The following is a 27498-nucleotide window of genomic DNA, read 5'->3' on the forward strand; positions in this document are numbered from 1 at the left end:
GTGCCCTCTAAAATCATGTTATTGTATAAGTGAAAAAAATTGGAAGATTTCTAAAGACAGCCTGTGGTTCCATAAGGGCCCTCAGCAAAGTACTGTAACTTTTCCCGGGGAATCCTGACACATTCCCAAGCCAACAGGGAAATACAATCCCTCTCGGGTGTGCTGGGTCTTCTCCAGGGCCTCTCCCAGTTAAACATGTCTGGAAGACTTCCTTCAGAAGATGACCAGGGGCATCCTCACCAGATGCCCAAACCACCTCATCTGGCTCCTTTCATGATGAAGATGCAGCGACTCTACTCACAGTCCACCCTGGATAGTCAAGCTTCTCACCCTGCCCAGGAGTGTGAACCCAGATACCTGGTGTAGGAATCTCATTTCCGGCCCACTTGTATTTGTGAACGTGTTCTTCCAGCCATTACCCAACAATCATGATCATAGACAAGGATAAGAGTGTAAATTGACTGGTAAATTGAGAGCCTCGCCTTCTGGCTCAACTTCTTCACTACGATAGTCCAATATAGTGTCTGTAAGACATTACCCCAGTCTTTCTCTCAATCTCACATTCCAACTTACTCCCACTTATGAACAAGACCCTGAGATACTTAAACTCCTCCACCTGTAGCAATAATTCTCTCTTGACCCAGAGGGGACAGTCAACCTTTTTTCTGAAAGAGGACCATGGTCTCAGATTTGGAGGTGCTGATTCTCATCCCAGTCCCTTCACACTCAGCCTCAACCCTACAGTTGGCCACAAGCAAATATAGAAGATATACTCTGATACCATCATAACACCATGATTTCATCATATTATATGTGGTGTTGTGACTCTGTCTGTCACTCACACATACAAAGGCAGATAAGACAATATCTTATCCCAAGCATGAAGATGTGAACCACACCACGACCTCACATGAGTCACACATGGTGGCTAGAGAAGCCAGATCCATGAACACCTGGTAGCAGAAATGATTCAGTTCCTAACTTCAGGGTGTCCATATGGCTGGCTGACTCAAGACAGGACAATACTGATTATGAAGCATCCCAACAAGGGTACAATATCTTCAAACCACATGGAAACACATGTAACCACATCTATATATGAGCTAATAAGGTTGATATTTCTTTTCATCTTAACTATAAATATGTTCTAACATGTATTTAGTGTCAACACTTATGATGCATGAGATGAACTGCACTCCCAACAGACTAAAAACATTACTCAAAGAAATATGAGTAATAAATGTTAATCTGTTCAGCAAATGAGGACACATGAACAGGTGAGCCGTATTTCACTGAGACTGTCCTGTTGAATACAAACGGACAAATTTGGTTGGGCATGGGGGGGTGGCAGATGGTTCACAGCTACACATTTAGCACTGAGATCTGAATCACACAAATGTGTGTCCTGATATGATTCAATGGCAGCTGAACAGCTATTCATCAGGGACACGCTTCTGCTAATAGGACTGTATGATTTTGAAAAGAGCTGCAGTATTTGCCCATAACTAAAAAGACACATGCAGTGCTCAAACACGGGCTTATGCTGAATTCCTATTTCTAAAACGGAACTCTCTGGTTTAACAGTGTAATTCAACTGTCAATCCAGCATGTTTCGAGTAAAGCTATGAATTAAAAGTCTTGTCTACCAATATGAGACACTGCTTATATGACTGAGAGGCACCAAGTTATTATACCTATTTATCAGGAAACAAAAATATAATATGCAGGCAGATACATGGTCTACTACACAATTCCAAAATTATACTTTTTGTTATTACAAAATGATTCGATTTGGTACAGTAATATGTCTTCTTTTTCCTCTTCTTCTGGCTTCCCCCACTAGGGGTCACCACAGCAGATCAGTTGTTTCCATCTCACCCTGTCCTATGTATCTTTGTCCTCCCTCTTCTCCTCCTGCCTGGTAGCTCCATCCTCAGCATCCTTTTCCCTATATACCCTGGTTCCCTCCTCTGTACGTGTCCAAACCATCTCAGTCTCACCTCTCTGACTTTGTCTCCAAACTGTCCCACCTGAGCTGACCCTCTGATATGTTCATTCCTAATCCTGTCCATCCTCGTCACTCCCAAAGAGAATCACAACATCTTCAGCTCTGCCTCCTGTCTTTTTGTTAGTGCCACCGTCTCTAAGCCGTACAACATAGCTGGTCTCACTACTGTCTTGTAAACTTTCCCCTTCACTCTTCCAGATAGTCTTCAGTCACAAATCAGTCCTGCCACGTTTGTCCAGCCACTCCACCCTCCCTGCACTCTCTTCTTCACCTCTCTACCACACTCTCCATTCATTTGGACAGTTGACCCCAAGTATTTAAACTCATCTACTTTCACCACTTCTACACCTTGTAACTGCACTATTCCACTGGGCTCCCTCTCATTCACACACATGTACTCAGTCTTGCTCCTACTGACTTTCATTCCCCTGCTCTCCAGAGCATATCTCCACCTCTCCAGGCTGGACTCAACCTGTTCTCAAATTTCACTGCAGATCAAAATGTCGTCTGCAAACGTCATAGTCCATGGAGACTCCTGTCTGATGTCATCCATCAACCTGTCCATCATCATTGTGAACAATAAAGGACTCACAGATCCCTGGTGTAATCCCACCTCCAACTTGAATGAGTCTGTCATTCCTACTGTGCAACTCATCACTGACACACTATCCTTGTACATGTCCTGCACTTAGAGGTGAGTGGATCAATCCTAATATCGGTAATATCGATACCAACGCTCCAAGATGCCATTGATATTGAATGATCCTCGTGTAAAAAGATCGATACTCAAGCTTTTTTTCTCTCCCACACACACTGACTGCTGCACACAGAGATTCATCAAAGTCTACTCTCTGTCTGTAAGAGCAGCACTGCGCTGTCACACAACATGGAGCAGTGCACCCTCCCCCCTCTGGTCTTTCGTTGTTGCGCTGTCACATGGCTCACCGGCGCCAGCCAACAGCCATGCAGGTAGGCTCAGCCTGGCCCGCTCACTCAGCACTCTCCTCGAGTCAACACATGACACTGTGAACATGATACTGCTCTAAAATAAAAACCTCTAATTCTTTGTTCTCAACAAAGAAAGAATACATTAAGGGCCCACAGCTACACTGTGGGCCCTTAATGTATTCTTTCTTTATTTATACTTTCTTTATTTAATTTTCACTTACTGTTTTTATTTTGTTTAAAGCCAGAAGTGCACTGAAGGGAGGAAATTCCTTATTCTTTGTTTTATTTTCTTGTATTGTTTGACTTGGGAACAAAAAAGAACAAGTTTGAAACTGTTTACAATAGTTGTTGTGGTGTGTTAGTTTTTCTCTATTGTGGTTTCTTAGCTCTCTAACCTCAGAAGATTGTTTTAATTTGGTTTAAGTTCTATTTTTTTTACATTCTTTATTTAAGAAACATTGTAGAGAAGTGCACTGAAGGGAAGAAATTCCTTATTTTTTGTATGATTTTATTGTATTGTTCGACTTGAAAAACAGAATAAGTTTGAAACTGTTAACAGTATTTGTTGTGGTTAATTTTGTTGTACTCTGGTTTGTCAGCCCTCTACCTCAGGAGATTTTGTTTTAAGTTGTGTTGAGTGATATTTTTTAAACAAAAATGTTGATTGTGATAATAATATACAGTAGTGTTCAGAATAATAGTAGTGCTATGTGACTAAAAAGATTAATCCAGGTTTTGAGTATATTTCTTATTGTTACATGGGAAACAAGGTACCAGTAGATTCAGTAGATTCTCACAAATCCAACAAGACCAAGCATTCGTGATATGCACACTCTTAAGGCTATGAAATTGGGCTATTAGTAAAAAAAAAAGTAGAAAAGGGGGTGTTCACAATAATAGTAGCATCTGCTGTTGATGCTACAAACTCAAAACTATTACGTTCAAACTGCTTTTTTAGCAATCCTGTGAATCACTAAACTAGTATTTAGTTGTATAACCAGTTTGTCATGATTTCTTCACATCTGCAAGGCATTCATTTTGTTGGTTTGGAACCAAGATTTTGCTCGTTTACTAGTGTGCTTGGGGTCATTGTCTTGTTGAAACACCCATTTCAAGGGCATGTCCTCTTCAGCATAAGGCAACATGACCTCTTCAAGTATTTTGACATATCCAAACTGATCCATGATACCTGGTATGTGATATATAGGCCCAACACCATAGTAGGAGAAACATGCCCATATCATGATGCTTGCACCACCATGCTTCACTGTCTTTACTGTGAACTGTGGCTTGAATTCAGAGTTTCGGGGTTGTCTCACAAACTGTCTGCGGCCCTTGGACCCAAAAAGAACAATTTTACTCTCATCAGTCCACAGAATATTCCTCCATTTCTCTTTAGGCCAGTTGATGTGTTCTTTGGCAAATTGCAACCTCTTCTGCACATGTCTTTTATTTAACAGAGGGACTTTGCGGGGGATTCTTGCAAATAAATTAGCTTCACACAGGTGTCTTCTAACTGTCACAGCACTTACAGGTAACTCCAGACTGTCTTTGATCATCCTGGAGCTGATCAATGGGTGAGCCTTTGCCATTCTGGTTATTCTTCTGTCCATTTTGATGGTTGTTTTCCGTTTTCTTCCACGTGTCTCTGTATTTTTTTTTTTTTGTCCATTTTAAAGCATTGGAGATCAATGTAGATGAACAGCCTATAATTTTTTGCACCTGTGTATAAGTTTTCCCCTCTCCAATCAACTTTTTATTCAAACTACGCTGTTCTTCTGAACAATGTCTCGAACATCCCATTTTCCTCAGGCTTTCAAAGAGAAAAGCATGTTCAACAGGTGCTGGCTTCATCCTTAAATAGGGGACACCTGATTCACACCTGTTTGTTACACAAAATTGACAAACTCACTGACTGAATGCCACACTACTATTATTGTGAACACCCCCTTTTGTACCTTTTTTTTTACTAATAGCCCAATTTCATAGCCTTAAGAGTGTGCATATCATGAATGCTTGGTCTTGTTGGATTTGTGAGAATGTACTGAATCTAGTGGTACCTTGTTTCCCATGTAACAATAAGAAATATACTCAAAACCTGGATTAATCTTTTTAGTCACATAGCACTACTATTATTCTGAACACTACTGTACAATGTTTGGCAAAATTCTATCCTAGGTCTTTTGGATCCTTTGGATCTATGAAGCTTAAATATGAAAAAGTATTGGTATCGGTATCAATATCGGCGATACCAGGCCTGTATTTTCTTGGTATCAGATCAATAACAACTTTCCCGGTATCGTTCGACTTGTTCGACTTGGGCCTGTATTTTCTTGGTATCAGATCAATAACATTCCCGGTATCGCCCTCCTCTACCTGCACTACCCTAACATACTTCTCTGCGACTCCAGATTTTCTCATGCAATACCATAATTCGTTTCTTGGCACCCTGTCATAAGCATGCATGTGCATTTCTCTAAATCATAGGTGTCAAACTGATTCCAGAAAGGGCCAAGAGGGTGCAGGTTTTCTTTGTAGCCACCAACTCCACCAGGTGATTTCACTGATGAACTCTTCCGATCTGCTCAAAGTGATGTTCATCAGTGAAATCACCTGCTGGAGTTGGTGGTTACAAAGAAAACCTGCACCCTCTTGGCCCTTTCTGGAATCAGTTTGACACCTATGCTCTAAATCCACAAACACACAATGTAACTGACTTTCTCTATACTTCTACATCAGTATTCTCAAAACAAACATTGCATCATCATAGTGCTCTTTCTCAGCATGAAATCATGTTGCTGCTTACAGATCTTCACCTGTTTTCTAAGCCTAGCTTCTACTACTCCTTCACAGCTGATCAACTTTATGCCTCCGTATTTACTGCAGTTCTGCACATCACCCTTGATCTTACAAATAGGAACCACCACTCGTCATCTCCACTCCTCAGGCATCCTCTCATTTTCCAAGATGTTATTCAACAATCTGGTTAGAAACTCCAATGCCAGCTCTCCTAGACATTTCCATGCTTCCACTGGAATGCCATCTGGACCAACTGTGTTTCCATTCTTCATCCTCTTCATAGCTGCCTTCACATCATCTTTACTGATCTCTTGTACTTCCTGATTTACTCTCACCACAGCATTCAGCCTTTTCTCTCTCTCATTTTCTTCATTCATCAGCTCCTCAAAATATTCCCTCCGCCTTCTCAAGACACTCTCCTCAGCCCATTCACACGTTTTTTGTTTGTTTGTTTGTTTGTTTGTTTTGTCGTGCTCCCGTGACAAAATGCGTCAGATTTTCATGACAGGGCTATTTTTTAACTCACTATTACTAACCCTACTCCCACCCCCAACACTAGCCTTAACCATAACCTAATTTTACTCCTTTCCCCCACCCTAACTATAACCACCCCGACCCCCCGCTTCACTTTTAATTTTGTGCAGCCACCACAGAATGAATGAGAATTAATTTGTGCTGCCGTGATAAAAATGAGGCACTTTTTGTCACAATATCACAAACCATTAGATTAATGTATATTTCGTGCTGCTGAATCACGACTTGCCATGAGACAAGGTTGCTCTCCTTGCTTGTCAGCACATTACCATGTGCATCTTTTACCACCTTAACCTTCTGTACATCCTTTCCAGCTCTGTCCCTTTGTCTGTCCAATCAGTACAAGTCCTTTTCTCCTTCCTTTACAATTTAACTTCTTGTACAGCTCGCAATATGCAGTATCTTTTCTTAGCTTTTGCCACCTCTCTTTTCACATTATAGCACATCTCCTTGTAGTCCTGTCTACTTTCTTCATCTCTGCAACTATCCCAAAACTTTTTTGCCAACCTCTTTCTCCTTATGTTTGTTCCACCCCCATGTCTCCTTGTCTTCTTTCCACTGCCCAGATGTCACACCCAGTCCCTTCCTAGCTGTCCCCCTCACCACATCTGCAGTACTTTTCCAGTTGTCCAAAATTGCTTCCCCTTCATCCAGTGCATCTATCACCTACTCAATGAATTTTACACAGCAATCTTCCTCATTCAGCTTCCACCATCTGATCCTTTGTTGAGCTCTCTCTCCTTTTCTTCTTCACCTCTACAGTCATGCTACAAACCACTATCCCATGCTCTCTCCTGCCACCACCTTACAGTCTGCAATTTCTTTTAGCATCTCATACAACGAATTTAGTCCACCTGTGTGCACCTTCCTCCACTCTCTTCCTCCACTGTGCTCCTCTCTTTTCTTAAAGTATGAATTCACCACAGCCATTTGCATCCATTTTGCAAAATCAACTACCATCTGTTCTTCCACATTCCTGTCCTTAATACCATATCTACTCATTACTTCCTCATCACCTCTGTTCCCTTCGCCAACATGCCCACTGAAGTCCGCTCCTATCACCACTCTTTCATGCTTGGGCACACTCTCCACCACCTCATCTAACTCACTCCAAAAATCTTCTTTCTCGTTTATCTCGCAACCTACCTGTGGGGCATATGCACCGATGATATTCAACATCAACCCTTCATTTTCCAACTTCACACTTTTCACCCTGTATGACACTTGCTTAACCTCAACACACTCTTAACATACTCTACCTTTAAAATGACCCCAACACCATTTCTCTTCTTATCCACACAATGATACAACAACTTGAACCCACCACCTATGTTCCTGCTCTTACTTCCCTTCCACTTGGTCTTGTTGTGCTGTGGGCTGCCTCGGTTCTTATCTGGTTCTGCCTCTGGTTTTTCTCTCTCTCTCCCCTGGATGGTGTGCCACAGAGCTGATTGAGCCACAAGTTCCTCATCATCTCACCTATATTTAAGCTCCAGTTCATCCATCCCACAGATGCCAGAAACACAGTTTTATCAAAGAGGTAACTGGCCCCTGTGTTACAGTTTTCAATGCATTCTGATGCTATTTTTGGGAGCTTCCATGCTCCCCTATCTGTACTTGGATCTGTGTTTCTATACGCAGAATTTTTTGTGGCAGCGTTCCTCCACTCCACGTGTCCAACACGCACTCACCTGTCTGTGCCTCTCCTCCATGGTCACATTCCTTGACGGCTCCGCAGGCAGCCACCTGGCTCATCTCCATTGGACTTCTCACCTCTCATTCTCCGTGATTCGCTCCAGTCCGGTTCCTGGTTCCAGTGGGTTGTGTCTCCCTGGTTCTACAGCTGCCCACCCTGGGTCTCCAATTGCCAGGGTCTCCTACTGCTCCAAATTCCCTGGCAGATTTGTACTTTTCTTTGTACAATAAATCCTGTTCTTTTGCCATCCATCCTCCTGTTTGTGGTCGACAACTCATTTTGGGTCCAGCCGTAACAGGTCTTTTGCACACACATTATGGCTACCTTTCTCCTCTCCATCATGTCAGCCAGCTCTCTCCTTTTACTAGTTGTACTGTCGACATTCCAAGGCCCAACTCTCACTTCCACACTTCTGTGGACACAATCTCCTCCTCTTCTTCTTCGCCCAGCAGTAGTCCAATTTCTGCAAGCACCCTGTTGGGAAACAGCACTGGTGGTGGTCGTCGTTAACCTGGGGATCGGACAATCTAGTATGGAAATTTGATTTTTAGTCTGCGTGGTTGGGTTGTCTTGTATTACACTGGATGCCCTTCCTGACGCAATCCTACTCATTTATCCTGGCTATGGAATGGTGCTCAGAGTGTACTAGCTGCACACCCCATGTGGCTCGGATTTGACAAACATTAAGGTTAACACCCTGCCTCCTTCTACCCTCCTCATTTATCCAGGCTTGGGACCATCACTTGGAATATACAGACTGCACACTCCATTGTGGCTGAGTACAGTAATATGTAATCTGATAAAATTCCTTGTTTCAACTCTTGTCTGGTTTGTTTTGCTGTTGGTGTCTATCGTGTTCATTGTGCGGTGGGAACAAAGAGAGTCCAGACACAACTTTCTTGTATGTGCATTCATACTTGGCCAATTAAATCAGATTCTGATTCTGATGTAGACATTAATTGTCCACGATAAGGGCCCCTTCACACATAGTATGAATGTGGTGCGCAAGAAGCAGGACTCATATGCAATCATAGATGCCTCCAACAGCTCGTACACCTGTTGCTACAACTATGTGCGCACACCAGAGGCTGAAAGACAGAGTGTGCATTGTGAGAGCCCATTCAATCCCTCTCATGACAGGTGTCAGCTAAATTCCAGGTGACACGCATGCACATCTAACACCGCTCACTTGGCACTTAGAAAATGTGTGGCCATTCACACTATTAGCATGAAAATAGTCAGCAATCACTGTAGAGCTGAATGTGAAATTTGTGGTTAAAGCGGTGGGCTTCTGGCCACAGAATCCTTGATTCAAATCCCTGTCAGACTGCAAAATCATTAAGGGGTCTTTGGCAAGGTCCTTAATCCCCATGTTAGAGGTCTTGCATGGCAGCACTTTTACATGAGGAGCTGAAAGTGAGGCATCACTGTAAATTGCTTTGACTGTGAAAGTGTTATATAAATGCAGTCCATTTACGTCCATTTAACCAATTGATGACGGTAAAATTGAGCCACTATCTATCTATTTTTCAGTTTTTCAATTTATTTTCATTTATATAGCGCCAAATCACAACAGAGTTACCTCAAAGCACTTCACACAGGTAAGGTCTAACCTTACCAACCCCCAGAGCAACAGTGGTAAGGAACAACTCCCTCTGAGGAAGAAACCTCAAGCAGTCCAGACTCAAAGGGGTAACCCTCTTCTTGGTCCATGCTACAAACATAAATTACAGAACAATTCACAGAACAATTCACGGATGAATATACAAGAAATGCTATTGGTGCACAGGTCACCAACATGAATGCAACTCCCATCTCTGGATGGAGCTGCACCTTAAACAGAGAGAAAAAACAGAATCAGGCATCAGAAAGACAAAAAATACTATATAATTTGTCAGCATTAAACAACAAGAAAAACAGAGAAATACTAAGATTATCGCCAGCCGCTAGCCCTAAACTTCACTAAAAGACCCAGAATTTAGGTAAAGTTGAGGCCGCAGCCCGCTCCAATGACTAATAAATGAATTAAAAGAGTAAAAAGCGTAAAACAAAACTGTACCAGTATGCTAGCCATATGAAAGGGAAAAGAAGTGCGTCTTAAGTCTGGACTTGAAAATCTCCACAGAATCTGAATGATTTATTGACGTAGGGAGATCATTCCACAGAACAGGGGCACGATAAGAGGAAGCTCTATGACCCGCAGACTTCTTATTCACCTTAGGGACAAAAAGTAGTCCTGCACCCTGAGAATGTAAAGCCTGGGCTGGTATGTAAGGTTTAATTAAATTAATTAATAGATACGAGAGATCGTATCTATTAATTAATTAAATTAATTAATAGATAGAGAGATCTCGTAGATCTATCTATCTATCTATCTATCTATCTATCTATCTATCTATCTATCTATCTATCTATCTATCTATCTATCTATCTATCTATCTATCTATCTATCTATCTCCAACAAATTGAAAAACAACTGACAGAACTAAGAAGCTTTGCCATGAAATCAAATGGTGCAAAGGACAAAAAGACATTACAAGAACCTACAAGGGACACACAACCTCCAGCAGTGATCATCCCTCCACCAACTCTTCCCTGAGCAGATTTTCTCACAGATGAAGTCTGTTTGCCAAGAAACACTGCACTCCACTGTACACACTGAAATGTAATCTCATGCCCTTGGCTCTCATGGTTATGTGTCCTGATAGGCTTATGAAACATTAATTATCACATTAAGTCTCCAAAATTAGTATAAATCCCTGATGTCTTCAGAGTGTAACACACACACATAGAAGTCTTTCTTTGGAGATGTTTGTTTTCTCTGAAATGAAATACTTGGGCTAATAATGTGTCCAGCTGACTCAGTCAGTACAACATGAATCCTGCCTACAAGAGTCCAGTACACCACCCTCATATTTCAATCAATAATCAGCATGGGATGCAATTAGTAGCACGGATGGTTTGAGCAGGTCACATGACAGATCAATTGAGCGGACAGGTGGCGTACTCATTGGGGTGATTCACAACCCAATAGTTTGTCCCCTGCTCAGCCTGGATCCATGCCGTCTATCTTCTTTATATGAACCATTCAAGGCTGGAAATATGCATCCGTCAAACGTCCCTCATTACTTTGGCTGCCTGTCACACCTGGGGCAGCTCACAAGCAGCCAGAAAGAAAAGACAGAGTGGAGCTGTCAGCAGAGAACCCTCAGCGGACTGAAAAAGGCATCGGCTCCCACCATTTCTCTGTCTCTAATTTCCACAAAACATGGATATTTTTCTGGGTCTCTGGCTGACTGCTGGGTTAATGACAGGCTGAGTGAAGTAGCTGAGGCAGCTTCTTTTTGCTCCACACAGCATTAACACTTTGTTTTGTGTCAAGATACGGCAAACCATGTCTGGCATACATTCTTATACTTCGCACCGCTATAAGAGTTCGGGTGTTATCTCTGCTGACTTTGAAAATGATGCCACTAATAATGCCAAAGTTTGTTCTTCACTTGGTCAAAGTCATACATTGTTTCTTAGTACTATAACTGGCCACCAGATTACAGGGATGTCTGAGGAAGTCTGAAAATACAGTCATAAATACAACATCTTGTCTCCAAATTACAAACAGCAAAAACAAACTACTTCCATACTTCAGTCGGGGAGGTGATGGTCTAGTGGTTAAGCTTTTGACTTCAGACCAGAGGATCCTCAGTTCAAATCCCAGTGAAACCGGAAAAACACAAGGTCTTTAGCGCCCTGTCCCACTGGGGAGAGGATTAATTGCGCATGAATTGAGTACACAAATTGTGGGCGTTTGTTGTTGTCCGCAACAACAATGGTCAAAAATGACAAATGTCCCAGTATGAATTACAGATATATTAATAATATATAGCAAATATATGATGAACAATCACGGTTATATAATGCATGTAGTGAGGAAACTGATCCGACACATTGAGATTATCATGGCAGTATTACAGGTGTATTATGAATGCATCGTGCACATGTTGCGCCACACGGCATCTGCATTGTGGTCATAAAAAAAGTGCACTCGGGCAATCGACATCACTGTTCACACCAACAATACAGGCTCTGGAGCCATTGCTGGACTTGGACAAGTTGATCACAGAGTGTTGTCATGTGAGGGTTAACTGTTCATGAGTTTGGGGAGCGGTAGGGGGGAAGACGCTCGGGGTGTGAGACGGTGTTTTTTTTTTGTTTTGTTTTGTTTTTTGAGAGTGTCACAGAAAACAGACTTCAGCGTAAGTTGTGGCTAAACAGCAACTCTTCCTGTTAAATAAAAGTCCTGGATTGCAGCAGCTATTACGTCTTTGTGGATCTACACAGCCGGACCGGCACTGACTGGCAGGTATGTCACTTTCTGCCACATATAGTACTTTGGGTTTACGTGACGTGTTTGTTATGCATTCACAGATTGTCCGCAAATCAGCTGCTAAGCAGATGTAATAAAAACGCTTTATTCGTGGCCAATCTGTATGCACTGTCTACAACGTATTTTAGTTTGTGATGTGGACATGATGGGCACGCAATATATCTGTTTTACACACTGTCCCAGTCCGCTGCCAAGTCGCAAATCCCTGTCAGTTGCGGATATCAGCAGTTAACGGCAGATATACAGCACATAGAGTGAGTATGTACTGTGTATGAACTGAGTATGTATGGAGTATGTAAGGCGGATGTTATCCGCTTTCAGATTTTTGAACAGCTGGCTGTTCATCCTGGCTGCGGACATGCGTGCCTCTGCGGATGATCACGGGTGTGTTTGGATGACGGCCGACTCATACAGGCATGTTACACGGGTATTACGGATGTTTGGTGAATATGGGCCAATTTTGTGCGCAATCCATACGCAAATCCTCCTAAACACCTGTGGGACAGGGCCTTTAAGCCCCTAGTTGATCCCGGTGTGTAGTGAGCGCCTTGCATGGTAGCACCCTGACATCTGTGTGTATGGGTGAATGTGAGGCATCATTGTAAAGCGCTTTGAGCTTCTGATGTAGATGGAAAAGCACTATCTAAATGCAGCCCATTTACCATTTCAATTCCACCATGTACTCAGGCAAACTACAAATCACACATTCTACTTTGTGGAGCTGATATATTTAAAAGTGTAGCCACCAGGGGGCAGATTTTTGCTGAATTGTCTGTGGCTACAACCCCTGGCAAAAATTATGGAATCACCGGCCTCGGAGGATGTTCATTCAGTTGTTTAATTTTGTAGAAAAAAAGCAGATCACAGACATGACACAAAACTAAAGTCATTTCAAATGGCAACTTTCTGGCTTTAAGAAACACTATAAGAAATCAAGAAAAAAAGATTGTGGCAGTCAGTAACGGTTACTTTTTTAGACCAAGCAGAGGAAAAAAATATGGAATCACTCAATTCTGAGGAAAAACTTATGGAATCACCCTGTAAATTTTCATCCCCAAAACTAACACCTGCATCATATCAGATCTGCTCGTTAGTCTGCATCTAAAAAGGAGTGAACACACCTTGGAGAGCTGTTGCACCAAGTGGACTGACATGAATCATGGCTCCAACACGGGAGATGTCAGTTGAAACAAAGGAGAGGATTATCAAACTCTTAAAAGAGAGTAAATCATCACGCAATGTTGCAAAAGATGTTGGCTGTTCACAGTCAGCTGTGTCTAAACTCTGGACCAAATACAAACAACATGGGAAGGCTGTTAAAGGCAAACATACTGGTAGACCAAGGAAGACATCAAAGCGTCAAGACAGAAAACTTAAAGCAATATGTCTCAAAAATTGAAAAATGTACAACAAAACAAATGAGGAACGAATGGGAGGAAACTGGAGTCAACGTCTGTGACCGAACTGTAAGAAACCGCCTAAAGGAAATGGGATTTACATACAGAAAAGCTAAACGAAAGGCATCATTAACACCTAAACAGAAAAAAACAAGGTTACAATGGGCTAAGGAAAAGCAATTGTGGACTGTGGATGACTGGATGAAAGTCATATTCAGTGATGAATCTCGAATCTGCATTGGGCAAGGTGATGATGCTGGAACTTTTGTTTGGTGCCTTTCCAATGAGATTTATAAAGATGACTGCCTGAAGAGAACGTAAATTTCCACAGTCATTGATGATATGGGGCTGCATGTCAGGTAAAGGCACTGGGGAGATGGCTGTCATTACATCATCAATAAATGCACAAGTTTATGTTGATATTTTGGACAATTGAAAGGATGTTTGGGGATGATGAAATCATTTTTCAAGATGATAATGCATCTTGCCATAGAGCAAAAACTGCAAAAACATTACTTGCAAAAAGACACATAGGGTCAATGTCATGGCATAGGGTCAATGTCAATGAGCAGATCTGATTTGATGCAGGTGTTAATTTGGGGGATGAAAATTTACAGGGTGATTCCATAATTTTTTTTCCTCAGAATTGAGTGATTCCATATTTTTTTCCTCTGCTTGGTCTAAAAAAGTAACCGTTACTGACTACCACAATCTTTTTTTCTTGATTTCTTATAGTGTTTCTTAAAGCCAGAAAGTTGCCATTTGAAATGACTTTAGTTTTGTGTCATGTCTGTGATCTGCTTTTTTTCTACAAAATTAAACAACTGAATGAACATCCTCTGAGGCCGGTGATTCCATAATTTTTGCCAGGGGTTGTAATACAAGAGTACTGCCCTCATCTCAATGGTGACCTTAGCTCTTGTGGAGTTGAGGTCACCGCTATATTTGTAGAGCTTCATGGCAGCACAGTTGTGAAGAAACAGTTTCTTATCGGATGTTTAATTTGTTTTGTTGTTCCAGCAGAGTATTTTTTTTTTCTGTTTCTTTGTACAGCTTTCACATTGTACTCCCTCTGTGGTTATATTGATCCAGTGGTTGTTGCGGGCTGCAGACGTGTGTTGCATTCAAGGGTATGTACAACAGATGTTTTAGAAAAAGGTGGGTGTCAATCTTCAGCCATCATAGACTGTATTTATAGTGGACAGAGCCTGTGTCACCCATTGGTTTTCTATAGAGACCTGGAAAACCCAAAATGACCCCCTTTCCTGGGTGTTGAGAGCCCCACCCGTGCTGATTCACGATGAACTCTTTAATCAAATCAATTTCATTTATATAGCGCCAAATCACAACAAACAGTTGCCCCAAGGCACTTTATATTGTAAGGCAAGGCCATACAATAATTACAGAAAAACCCCAACAGTCAAAACGACCCCCTGTGAGCAAGCACTTGGCGACAGTGGGAAGGAAAAACTCCCTTTTAACAGGAAGAAACCTCCAGCAGAACCAGGCTCAGGGAGGGGCAGTCTTCTGCTGGGACTGGTTGGGGCTGAGGGAGAGAACCAGGAAAAAGACATGCTGTGGAGGGGAGCAGAGATCGATCACTAATGATTAAATGCAGAGTGCATACAGAGCAAAAAGAGAAAGAAACAGTGCATCATGGGAACCCCCCAGCAGTCTAAGTCTATAGCAGCATAACTAACGGATGGTTCAGGGTCACCTGATCCAGCCCTAACTATAAGCTTTAGCAAAAAGGAAAGTTTTAAGCCTAATCTTAAAAGTAGAGAGGGGGTGTCTGTCTCCCTGATCTGAATTGGGAGCTGGTTCCACAGGAGAGGAGCCTGAAAGCTGAAGGCTCTGTCTCCCATTCTACTCTTACAAACCCTAGGAACTACAAGTAAGCCTGCAGTCTGAGAGCGAAGCGCTCTATTGGGGTGATATGGTACTATGAGGTCCCTAAGATAAGATGGGACCTGATTATTCAAAACCTTATAAGTAAGAAGAAGAATTTATTTTAAATTCTATTTTAGAATTAACAGGAAACCAATGAAGAGAGGCCAATATGGGTGAGATATGCTCTCTCCTTCTAGTCCCTGTCAGTACTCTAGCTGCAGCATTTTGAATTAACTGAAGGCTTTTCAGGGAACTTTTAGGACAACCTGATAATAATGAATTACAATAGTCCAGCCTAGAGGAAATAAATGCATGAATTAGTTTTTCAGCATCACTCTGAGACAAGACCTTTCTAATTTTAGAGATATTGCGGAAATGCAAAAAAACAGTCCTACATATTTGTTTAATATGTGCATTGAATGACATATCCTGATCAAAAATGACTCCAAGATTTCTCACAGTATTACTAGAGGTCAGGTTAATGCCATCCAGAGTAAGGATCTGGTTAGACACCATGTTTCTAAGATTTGTGGGGCCAAGTACAATAACTTCAGTTTTATATGAGTTTAAAAGCAGGAAATTAGAGGTCATCCATGCCTTTATGTCTGTAAGACAATCCTGCAGTTTAGGTAATTGGTGTGTGTCCTCTGGCTTCATGGATAGATAAAGCTGAGTATCATCTGCGTAACAATGAAAATTTAAGCAATGCTGTCTAATAATACTGCCTAAGGGAAGCATGTAAAAAGTGAATAAAATTGGTCCTAGCACAAAACCTTGTGGAACTCCATAATCAACCTTAGTCTGTGAAGAAGATTCCTCATTTACATGAACAAATAGTAATCTATTAGATAAATATGATTCAAACCACCGCAGCGCAGTGCATTTAATACCTATGGCATGCTCTAATCTCTGTAATACAATTTTATGGTCAACAGTATCAAAAGCAGCACTGAGGTCTAACAGAACAAGCACAGAGATGAGTCCACTGTCTGAGGCCATAAGAAGATCATTTGTAACCTTCACTAATGCTGTTTCTGTACTATGATGAATTCTAAACCCTGACTGAAACTCTTCAAATAGACCATTCCTCTGCAGATGATCAGTTAGCTGTTTTACAACTACCCTTTCAAGAATTTTTGAGAGAAAAGGAAGGTTGGAGATTGGCCTATAATTAGCTAAGATAGCTGGGTCAGGTGATGGCTTTTTAAGTAATGGTTTAATTACTGCCACCTTAAAAGCGTGTGGTACATAGCCAACTAATAAAGACAGATTGATCATATTTAAGATCGAAGCATTAATTAATGGTAGGGCTTCCTTGAGCTGCATGGTAGGAATGGGGTCTAATAGACATGTTGATGGTTTGGAGGAAGTAACAAATGAAAATAACTCAGACAGAACAATCGGAGAGAAAGAGTCTAACCAAATACCGGCATCACTGAAAGCAGCCAAAGAGAACGATATGTCTTTGGGATGGTTATGAGTAATTTTTTCTCTAATAGTTAAAATTTTATTAGCAAAGAAAGTCATGAAGTCATTACTAGTTAAAGTTAAAGGAATACTCGGCTCAATAGAGCTCTGACTCTTTGTCAGCCTGGCTACAGTGCTGAAAAGAAACCTGGGGTTGTTCTTATTTTCTTCAATTAGTGATGAGTAGTAAGATGTCCTAGCTTTACGGAGGGCTTTTTAGAGAGCAACAGACTCTTTTTCCAGGCTAAGTGAAGATCTTCTAAATTAGTGAGACGCCATTTCCTGTCCAACTTACGGGTTATCTGCTTTAAGCTGCGAGTTTGTGAGTTATACCACGAAGTCAGGCACTTCTGATTTAAGGCTCTCTTTTTCAGAGGAGCTACAGCATCCAAAGTTGTCCTCAATGAGGATATAAAACTATTGATGAGATAATTTATCTCACTCACAGAGTTTAGGTAGCTACTCTACCCTGTGTTGGTATATGGCATTGGAGAACATAAAGAAGGAATCATATCCTTAAACCTAGTTACAGCGCTTTCTGAAAGACTTCTACTGTAATGAAACTTATTCCCCACTACTGGGTAGTCCATCAGAGTAAATGTAAATGTTATTAAGAAATGATCAGACAGAAGGGGGCTTTCAGGGAATACTGTTAAGTCTTCAATTTCCATACCATAAGTCAGAACAAGATCTAAGGTATGATTAAAGTGGTGGGTGGACTCATTTACATTTTGAGCAAAGCCAGTTGAGTCTAACAATAGATTAAATGCAGTGTTGAGGCTGTCATTCTCAGCATCTGTGTGGATGTTAAAATCGCCCACTATAATTATCTTATCTGAGCTAACCACTAAGTCAGACAAAAGGTCCGAAAATTCACAGAGAAACTCACAGTAACGACCAGGAGGACGATAGATAACAACAAACAAAACTGGTTTTTGGGACTTCCAGTTGGGATGGACAAGGCTAAGAGACAAGCTTTCAAATGAATTAAAGCTCTGTCTGGGTTTTTGATTAATTAATAAGCTGGAATGGAAGATTTCTGCTAATCCTCCGCCTCGGCCCGTGCTATGAGCATTCTGGCAGTTAGTGTGACTCGGGGGTGCTGACTCATTTGAACTAACATATTCATCCTGCTGTAACCAGGTTTCTGTAAGGCAGAATAAATCAATATGTTGATCCATTATTATATCATTTACTAACGGGGACTTAGAAGAGAGAGATCTAATGTTTAATAGACCACATGTAACTGTTTTAGTCTGTGGTGCAGTTGAAGGTGCTATATTATTTTTTCTTTTTGAATTTTTATGCTTAAATAGATTTTTACTGGTTGTTGGTGGTCTGGGAACAGGCACCGTCTCTACAGGGATGGGGTAATGAGGGGATGGCAGGGGGAGAGAAGCTGCAGAGAGGTGTGTAAGACTACAACTCTGCTTCCTGGTCCCAACCCTGGATAGTCACGGTTTGGAGGATTTATGAAAATTGGCCAGATTTCTAGAAATGAGAGCTGCTCCATCCAAAGTGGGATGGATGCCGTCTCTCCTAACAAGACCAGGTTTTCCCCAGAAGCTTTGCCCATTATCTGTGAAGCCCACCTCATTTTTTGGACACCACTCAGACAGCCAGAAATTCAAGGAGAACATGCAGCTAAACATGTCACTCCCGGTCCGATTGGGGAGGGGCCCAGAGAAAACTACAGAGTCCGACATTGTTTTTGCAAAGTTACACACCGATTCAATATTAATTTTAGTGACCTCCGATTGGCGGACGTGAATTACAATCTTACCAAATTTACGCTTAGCCTTAGCCAGCAGTTTCAAATTTCCTTCATTGTCGCCTGCTCTGGCCCCCGGAAGACACATTTCTCAAAAGAGAGTCGCCAATAACCAGAGTTTGATCCTCAGCGGGCGTGTCGCCTAGTGAGGAAAAACGGTTAGAGATGTGAATGGGTTGGCGGTGTACACGGGGCTTCTGTTTAGGACTACGCTTCCTCCTCACAGTCACCCAGTCGGCCTGCTTTCCCGGCTGCTCAGGATCTGCCGGGAGGGAACTAACGGCGGCTAAGCTACCTTGGTCTGCACCGACTACAGGGGCCTGGCTAGCTGTAGGATTTTCCAAGGTGCGGAGCCGAGTCTCCAATTCACCCAGCCTGGCCTCCAAAGCTACGAATAAGCTACACTTATTACATGTACCATTACTGCTAAAGGAGGCCGAGGAATAACTAAACATTTCACACCCAGAGCAGAAAAGTGTGGGAGAGACAGGAGAAGCCACCATGCTAAACCGGCTAAGAGCTAGTAGCTGCGCTAAGCTAGCGGATTCCTAAAAACACACAAAGTGAATAATGTGTAAATAATTTAGAGGTGATTCAGCAGAGGGAGTGCTTTAGTTAAGGCACGTGAAGATTACACTGTGAAGCAAATCGTTATAGTTAACTAGATCAATCTAACTGTGCAGATTAAACAGCTAACAGATACAGCAAAACACCGCTGTGCTCCGGAACAGGAAGTGATACAATACCGCAGTGAGAGCCAACCACCAGTAGAGGTTCCAAAAGGAACAAAAACTTTAATACATAAAGGAGTGGACTGTGGGTAGCTCCATGTCTGACAAAAAAAAGCCTAAACACGTCCCCCTTTACAAATCTGAACAGCTACCCTCTGTTCGGGTGTATTCAATCATGTTTTGGGGATTGTGCAGTGGTTCTCATAATGGTTTACTTTGGTGTGGACAGTAAACGTTATCAGCTGCGTATTTCTTTAGTAATTGTGCATTAAATGGACCTACCAAGAGCTGTTAAAAGTGCTAACACCATTAGATATGACAACAGCTTCAGTCAGCTTGAATATTGCATCAGGGATGTCTTAGTCTGTTAGGATGTTTCACCAAACAACAAGCCATATTATTCCAGATGTTTGTAATAAAATATTCCGAACAGAAACATCAACAACACAATAGCAAGTGACTCCATGATGGTGGGAGGAGTCACTGGACCCAGCCGATGCCACTCAAATCAGCCGTGCCCACAATTATATAGAATTATATCCATTAAAACATTTTAAGTAAGAAATTAGAAAAAAATACACCCCACCCATGCATTTTGATTTGACACAACTATTACACCAGATGCCCTTCCTGACACAACTCCACATTACATGGAGAAATGTGGCAGGGTTTGAACCAGGAACCTCCCTCACTGAAACCAAGCATACGAACCACTTGGTCACCACTGCTACCCTGGAAACTATCTATTGAGACCAAAACTGTTTTTTTTTTTGTACCAGGTGACTGTAAACATGTTTATTTCTGCACTAAAGTTGGACATTTTAACATGGGCTTCTATGGGCATGTGCTCTATTTTGGAGCCAGCCTCAAGTGGCCAGTCAGTGAGCTGCACTTCCTGGTTGGAGTCAAAACGTGAGCTTGGGTGTTGCCACTTGGCTGCCACCAACTGTTAATTTATCACAGTGTCATTCCAGTGGTACCTAAGGATCCTCTGGAGGGACCTAGTTCCAAAAAACGTCCAGGGACAATCATTGAAATGTTTTAGGTCACTGGTTAAATTCTAAGTCTTTCAACCTCACAGTAAGACCCTGAAGTCTTGGACCTTTGTTGTTCTGCAAAAGACACTGGCACTGACAAACATTTATGTCGACTGACCTCATGACTCCCTGCATCCTTCCCAGATGCCTGGGGTGTCATTAAAGTTCTGGATCTTAATTTTGGTCTTGGACAGTCGCAAGCCAAGTCACATTCTGACTCCTTACTCAAATTTTCAAGTAGTGCAAACAAAACATCTTCTGATTCCACACATCCCATGGCATTGTGTGTCAAGTCCACCTTTCTTCTCCAACAAAGGCACCCACATTACTGGACTTCATGACTAAACAACGCCTAGCCCATTTAGTTAGTGAAGAGAATATGAGACAGAACACATCACTGGGACAGTTCAAATTCATTGTGAAGAAGTTGTCTCCACTCTGCACAGCAATCATGGTACCTGTGTATCAGTACCCAGCATGTTACTGGAGATCCAGCAAATTGTCAGAATGTCCCAAAACCAGCTTGACCAGCTTATAGTAAGCTCCAAAGAAACCTTACCTTCTTGGAGAGCTCAGATGTTTTTCTGCATGTTTCAGGTGTTTCTGGTTGCTGAGCAGTGAATGTTTCTGATTATGACCCTTGTAAGTTCCACATAGAGAGTGATGTAATAGCCCGTAGTTTTAGCAACCAGATAGTCACCCTTTCCTTTCCAGAAAGGGACAGTAAGTCCTTTCTTTGAGAATGCTGGGATGATATTTGTCTGCATAAATGGAAGCAAAAACTGGTTGCAACACTGGTTCAACAGTATCTCCAGCCACGTATAAATATACTCAACAAAAATATAAACGCAACACTTTTGGTTTTGCTCCCATTTTGTATGAAATGAACTCAAAGATCTAAAACTTTTTCCACATACACAGTATCACCATTTCCCTCAAATATTGTTCACAAACCAGTCGAAATCTGTGATAGTGAGCACTTCTCCTTTGCTGAGATAATCCATCCCACCTCACAGGTGTGCCATATCAAGATGCTGATTAGACACCATGATTAGTGCACAGGTGTGCCTTAGACTGCCCACAATAAAAGGCCACTCTGAAAGGTGCAGTTTTGTTTTATTGGGGGGGGGGGGATACCAGTCAGTATCTGGTGTGACCACCATTTGCCTCATGCAGTGCAACACATCTCTTTCGCATCATCCGTGAAGAGAACACCTCTCCAACGTGCCAAACGCCAGCGAATGTGAGCATTTGCCCACTCAAGTCGGTTACGACGATGAACTGGAGTCAGGTCCAGACCCCGATGAGGACGACGAGCATGCAGATGAGCTTCCCTGAGACGGTTTCTGACAGTTTGTGCAGAAATTCTTTGGTTATGCAAACCGATTGTTTCAGCAGCTGTCCGAGTGGCTGGTCTCAGACGATCTTGGAGGTGAACATGCTGGATGTGGAGGTCCTGGGCTGGTGTGATTACACGTGGTGTGCGGTTGTGAGGCTGGTTGGATGTACTGCCAAATTCTCTGAAACCTTTGGAGACGGCTTATTGTAGAGAAATGAACATTCAATACATGAGCAACAGCTCTGGTTGACATTCCTGCTGTCAGCATGCCAACTGCACGCTCCCTCAAATCTTGCGACATCTGTGGCATTGTGCTGTGTGATAAAACTGCACCTTTCAGAGTGGCCTTTACACAGAAAGAATTAGAGGAAATCATCCATGCCTTTGTCTCCATGCGGTTGGACTATTGCAACAGCCTGTTCACTTGCCTGGGTAAGAAGGAGATAAATCGGTTGCAGTATGTCCAGAACTCTGCTGCGAGGCTTCTGACCCGCACCAACAGGAGAGCCCACATCACGCCTATCTTGGAATCCCTCCACTGGCTCCCTGTTGCCTCCAGAATTAATTTTAAAATCTTGGTTTTGACTTTCAGAGCACTACATGGTTGGGCTCCTGATTACATTGCTGACTTGATTCAGCCTTACACCTCAGCCCGCAGCCTCAGATCTTTAGGTCAGAACCTGTTGATGGTTCCTCGAACCTCCTTTAAAACTCGAGGAGACCGATCTTTTAAAGCTGTAGCGCGTCATCTCTGGAACGAACTCCCTCCGTTCCTGCGATCCCTGGACTCTGTTGAGATGTTCAAAAAGCAACTAAAGACTCTACTTTTTAAACAGGCTTTTCATGGCCAATAATCTTTTAGTACTGAGTGTTTTACTGTATATTTTTTATTGTTTTACCTTGTAAAGCGCTTTGTGACCCCTGTCTGTGAAAAGCGCTATATAAATAAAGTTTACTTACTTACTTACTTATTGTGGGCAGTCTAAGGCACACCAGTGCACTAATCATGGTGTCTAATCAGCATCTTGGTATGGCACACCTGTGAGGTGGGATGGATTATCTCAGCAAAGGAGAAGTGCTCACTATCACAGATTTAGACTGGTTTGTGAACAATATTTGAGGGAAATGGTGATATTGTGTATGTGGAAAAAGTTTTAGACCTTTGAGTTCATCTCATACAAAATGGGAGCAAAACCAAAAGTGTTGCGTTTATATTTTTGTTGAGTGTACATCCACTACAGAACTGTTCTGACAATGGTATTTCAACAAAATATATTAAAATATGTTAATTTGGTTACTATTTCCCATAATTTTATTATGTGTGGTGCATATTAAAATGCTCTTTTGTAAAAGTGGAGCAGGACTATTTTTACTAGGTGGTTCTGAGTGAATGCAGATACAAATGTCATAGAAATAGTCATTGAGATGAACCTAAAAACATTGGTAACATCGGTACTTAAAGTTATCCTATTATAAATAAGCTACTATCGGACAGCATATGTCAGAAAAACAGATATCTCTGCATTTATAAGGACAACCCATATGGATAACATTGTCAGCGAGTGAGCTTGTCCCAAAATTATCCTCAATATCTCTCTCCAAAAATGAGTGCATTTTCAGCTGTGAAATTTTGAATTCTGATAGATACATGTGGGGACCAGTGAAGCTCATATGTTGGGCCATGTTGACAGCTTTTAACGTGTTTCTTCTACATACAGTGAGACATGCCTTGGCTTGTTCAGGCAAGCACACGTAAAGTGGGCCTACTGTTTGCATGCAGTTTATGAAGCCTTATTATGAATTGCAGGGTCCTGCCACTAAACCCCAAATTACACTTTGACAGATATACGTCTCGGAAGTCCAGTTTGAAACCCTATCCGTTACTTGAAAATGCTTAGATCATCAGGAAGAGGGATTGCATTTATATAATGCTTTTCCATTTGAATCAGAAGCTCCAAGTGCTTTACAATAATGCCTCACATCCACACACACACACCAGTGACATGGTGCTGCCATGCAAGGTGCTTACTACACACTGGGAGGATCTTGGGAGTTAAAGACCTCGCCCAAGAGACCTTATTAGTGACTGTCTGGTTGTGTTGGGGTTTGAACCAAAGATCCTCAAACCAAATGCTTAACCACTAGAGTCTAGACCATCACCTCCCCATCTTTCAGGAAGGTGTCTGTAATCAACAAAGATGTACTTGCCATGGTCTGATTTTAACCGTGGCCATGCTTTCAAGAAGGAATACCTATATGGATCCTAAGGCTTGCAAATTCTACAAATTCCATAGACTGAAGCAGATAAATGTCTACGACTCTCCTTGGACAGGGCACAAGTTTGACACAACTTACTGCCCCAGCCAAGGCTGGTAGGTACCCTTTTACAACTGGGTGGACTGAAACGATGCCGATTGTTAGTGCTGGATCATATTAGTGGGTGATCATGCTCTTCAAATACAGGTTTGTCTTGATTATAGACCACGACCTTCTGCGATACATACGGTGAGGAAAATAAGTATTTGAACACCCTGCGATTTTGCAAGTTCTCCCACTTAGAAATCATGGAGGGGTCTGAAATTTTCGTCTTAGGTGCATGTCCACTGTGAGAGACATAATCTAAAAAAAAAATCCAGAAACCACATTGTATGATTTTTAAATAATTAATTTGCATTTTATTGCATAAAATAAGTATTTGATCCCCTAGAAAAACAGAGCTTAACAATTGGTACAGAAACATTTGTCTGCCATTACAGAGGTCAAATGTTTCCTGTAGTTTTTCACCAGGTTTTCACACACTGCAGCAGGGATTTTGGTCCACTCCTCCATACAGATCTTCTCCAAATCTTTCAGGTTTAGAGTTTCAGCTCCCTCCAAAGATTTTCTAATGAGTTCAGGTCTGTAGACTGGCTCGGCCACTCCAGAACCTTGAAATGCTTCTTACGGAGCCCCTCCTTAGTTGTTCTGTGTGCTTGGGGTCATTGTCATGCTGGAAGACCCAGCTATGACCCATCTTCAATGGTCTTACTGAGGGAAGGAGGTTTTCTTGGGGTTGTTCTCATCCTCTAAACATGGTAAGTGGAGGTGATTCCAAAAAGCTCTATTCTGGTCTCATCTGACCACATGACCTTCTCCCATGCCTCCTCTGGAATATTTAGTATATACCTTGCGTGGGCTAATACATACTTCCTTCCCACTGTCGCCAAGTGCTTGCTCACAGGGGGTCCTTTTGACCGTTGGGGTTTTTACGTAATTATTGTATGGCCTTGCCTTACAATATAAAGCGCCTTGGAGCAACTGTTTGTTGTGATTTGGTGCTATATAAATAAAATTGATTGATTGATTGATACTACACAACCTCTACTGTTCTACATACCGAAAATAAGTGAGTGAGTAGTAGAGATGCAATTTGGCTGTACTTTGCCACCATTTTATCCATTCTTTGACCCGGATATTTACAGATGATGCATATGCACATACCTACGTATTCTGCAAACACTTCTATTTTGCAATAGCAGTTTTTTTTTTAACTGCCTCATATATTTGTACTTTTCCATGCATGTTTACACTCTGCAGGCATTTTCATTCGTGTCTGCTTTTTGCCTTCTACATAATAGAAAAAAAAAAGTGTTTATGACTGCAATGAAGAATATGTTCATGAGTTGAAAATCTCATAAGTATTTTTAACATTGCAGAAAAAAATTCATTATTCGTATTGTATGACACCTAAGTAGATCTAGCAGAGTCTCTCAGTGGAGTGAAACCTACAGAACCAAAATGAATGGAAAATTATTTAAATCATACAGTGGACTAATTTTCACAATAATTAGACAAATAATCGATGCCACATGACATACAATCTGCCAGTCGATCTACTTAGGTGTTATTTAAAGGATGCGAATATGAGTATTCAGATGCAAAATGCATTTCGGTGACATATTTAACTTTTAAGCACTTTCTGGCTGATTTTTTTCTTCTGGCATGTGAAATTCTACATGACTTTGCACACATTTAACTTTGTGTTACTGTTAGAGACGCCTCAAACACTAACCTCCTCAAAAAACAATTATGTTACACACAATCATGTCAGCACAGCTCTGTTGGACAGCATGGACAGAAAATCCTGACTCCTGAATACGGTATAAATGCCACACCTTTGTCAAACTCACTTTGACAGTGAACACTGCCGAGGCTTCATCTCCTGCTGCTAATGTTTGCTGGATGTGCTTCCACCTGAACAACTACTGTCCTCTCACATCACAAAGGCATTTCTCTCATTTCTGCCCTCACAGTCCCTGCGTGTGCTGCAAACTGTGTCATGAATGACATATTACCACCGGACCGTGTTACTTATGAGGCTGAGCCGCCGGACGGAACTTTGCTCCCAGCTATTTCCAGGTTTCTTTGGAATTCGTTAGTGCCGTGACTATTCTTACAGCACAGACAGTCGGCGAAGAAGTATTAGTCAGATGTGAATTTGCAAGAGTATACACACACACACACGCACACACACACACACACACACACACACATATATGTCAGTGCAGGCCACCTTTCAAAGAGCTGATAATGTCTACATCAATCATTACAGTAAGGGCAATCGTGCACGGCTCCGCCAAGACATCCCAAGGCAGCGCCAAGAGCAGTGAGATATGATTCATGCGACACTAATGTATTTCACAGCTGATTTTCAGACGAGACATTACACGCGACTGTCAATTATGAAAACTTCAAAGGGGCCAAACAATGCTTACAGGTGCTCTTTATCTCATTCACACATGTCCTGAATGAGAGCGACAACGAGAAAGGCATAATTCATGCAGAATCAGGGAAAAATGCACGCCCTTTTTTTTCTATATATATCATGAAAGAGCAATCACTGTATGACCTCCGGTGTGATCTGCCCTTCACCTGTGTGGGCTGAATCTAATTACCCTGGTTCTCACACTCTCAAGTACATTCACAGTTAATATTCAACGCATAGAATTACAACTTGTGTCATTTAGTCAGCGGCAAAAAAAAAACATATCTGTTCACACTCACATATACAGAGAAGTGCCGTCTGTGTGCAGCACACAGGATTCTTTGGTGCGTTGTGTGGAAAATATAGATTAAAACTTGGGTGGATTTAAAACCGTTTCAGTTGTGGGAGGTCCAGATCCACAAAGAACCTACTCATTACCTTCTGCTCTGCAAATAAACACCTGAGCTCAAGATCTGACAACTCTGAACTCACTTCTATCGGGCAGTTTGAGCACCTGCAGCGCATTGTCCTCTGTGTGTGTTATGGCAAAGCATCACTGGGAAATGAAGCAACTGGACTCCCAAAAACAATCAGATCGCCACTTCAGATATGCCCCCGCAATACAGAACGAGAACAAAGTGAAAATTTGCAGGCATGAATTTGGACACAGCTAACGCAGCAGCTGTCACTGCCAGAGCCCAGTGTAGGGAAGTGAAGAAATGAGAAAAAAGATTTACCTGAGCTTTTTTGATG

The sequence above is a fragment of the Thalassophryne amazonica genome, chromosome 14, assembly GCF_902500255.1.
Source record: "Thalassophryne amazonica chromosome 14, fThaAma1.1, whole genome shotgun sequence".
Lineage (NCBI taxonomy): Eukaryota > Metazoa > Chordata > Actinopteri > Batrachoidiformes > Batrachoididae > Thalassophryne > Thalassophryne amazonica.